We start from the raw sequence: 2,236 nt of genomic DNA, 5'->3' as shown, positions 1-2,236 counted from the left end.
CCATACTTCAAACACCCTCAAGCATCGCCCCTTTTCTTACACATCTTCTCTCCTTTATCCCACCCGAACCAATACAACCTACTGTTCCTTCAAGGACCACAAACACAAACAATTGTATATCACTACCATCCAATCCCCTCCCCTCGTCTGCTCACCCACACCAGCAGACGACATGGAGAAGCGAAAATAACCTCATTGCTATTCCCTTGTCATATTTTCCACTAAAAAAATGTCATTTTAATATGCTTTCGTCTTCGTCTTCATTTTTAGGTCTTAATTTTTTGTTGATTTTTTGTTTTTGTATTGTTTGCTTCCATTTTTCGTTGTTTTTCAGTCTATTCTTTCATCTCTCTCTCTCTCTCTCTCTCTCTCTCTCTCTCTCTCTCTCTTTCTCTGTCACTCTTTCGCACATATTTCCCCCCCCTCTCTCTCTCTCATACACACGCTCCCATTCCACGTTCTTCTTCCCTTTTCTTCTATCATAACCTCTCTTTCTTTCTCTTCTAATTTCTCCTCCTTCTCTTCTTCATTCTCATTCATCTTCTCACCTTCCCTCTTTCTCTCACTCTGTCTTTTTTTCTCTATCTCTATTGCTCTCTTCGTCTCTCTCTCTCTCTCTCTACCACTACCTTTCTGTCTTTACCCTCTCTATATCTCTTTTCTTTCTTTCTCATAATTCCTCTCCCTCTGTCTCCCTCTCCTCTCTCGTTATCTCTCCCTCTCCCTCTCTTTCCATCTTGCTTCTTCTCTCTATATCATACAATCACTGCCACTCTCTATCTCACCCCCACCCTCTCCTTCACAATCTTTCTATCTTTCTTTTCTCTCTCTCACTCTCTCACACACAGACTCTCTCTCTCTTTCTCTTTCTTTCCCCCTCTTTCATTTCTTTTCCATCACTATATCTTTCCCACTCTCCCTGCCATTTTCTCCCTCTCTCTCTCTCTCCCTCTCTCTCTCTCCCAAACAAACCACGCCGCCAACCTCCATCTTCTTACTGATAAATCAATCTTCCTCTCTCTCTCTCCTTCTCTCTTTCTCCTTCCCTATCTCCTTCTCCCTCGCTCCTTCTCTCTCTCTCTCTCTCCTTCTCTCTGTACTTCTCTCTCTCTCTCTCTATCCACTTCACTTCAATATTTTAGTCCATGCTGTTCCACCGCCGTCGTCACCCACCCCTTACCAACACCAACACCATCACCACCACCATCACTCCCGACCCATCCTCAGAACACCAGCACCACAACCGTCGCCAGCACCTCCTTCCACGACCACCACCACCGACACTAATTAACTTTGACTTAAAGAACTGAGGGGTAAAGAAAGACTAAACAACAACAATTGAAAATTTAAAATAACAAAACTGGATTATTAGTTTAGACACTACAACACCAACTACAGCAATAACCTCTACTACTGCTGCTACTGCTACTACAATAATAAAAACTTCAAGCACAAAGGGAATTATAGCTACAATAGCAACATCCACAACTACACTAACAATAACAAAAAAGAACAACAACAATAACAGCAATAACAACAGGCCACCCATGTTTGGAAAATTACCAAAAATTTTTTAACATTTTATTTACCCTCTTGGATATACATACACACACATGCGTGTATACGTACACATGCATGTCTATATATACATACATATATGTATATGTATGTGTGTATATATATATATATATATATATATACACAAACATATACATATATATATATATATATATATACATATATATATATATATATATATATACATATACGTAAATATATATATATATATACATATATATATATATATATACATATACGTAAATATATATATATATATATATATATATATATATATATATATATATATATATGTATATATATATTTACAAACTTATACACTTATTTATGAGCGAGAGTGTTTCCTTATAGTATTTTCCTCTTAAAATAAACACACCAAATGACATTGCTTTAATAAAAGACAATAAATTTCTACGTACGTTCATATAATCAACTCTCACAGATATAACACACGTATAAACATTTACGTGTTTATGTGTGTGTATGCATACATTTATATATCAAACACACACACACGTTTATTATATATAGGCATGCTGTCCATAAACGTAGCACAAGGGGACATTTCTGTAGCAAACGATTAAAATAAGGTGAAGGAGTACGTCTAATTGGGACAGGGAGCACCTATATATATATATATATATATATATATATATAT

Source organism: Octopus bimaculoides, chromosome 20, assembly GCF_001194135.2.
Source record: "Octopus bimaculoides isolate UCB-OBI-ISO-001 chromosome 20, ASM119413v2, whole genome shotgun sequence".
Lineage (NCBI taxonomy): Eukaryota > Metazoa > Mollusca > Cephalopoda > Octopoda > Octopodidae > Octopus > Octopus bimaculoides.
The sequence above is the reverse complement of the archived record's forward strand: the minus strand, read 5'-3'. Positions refer to the sequence as shown.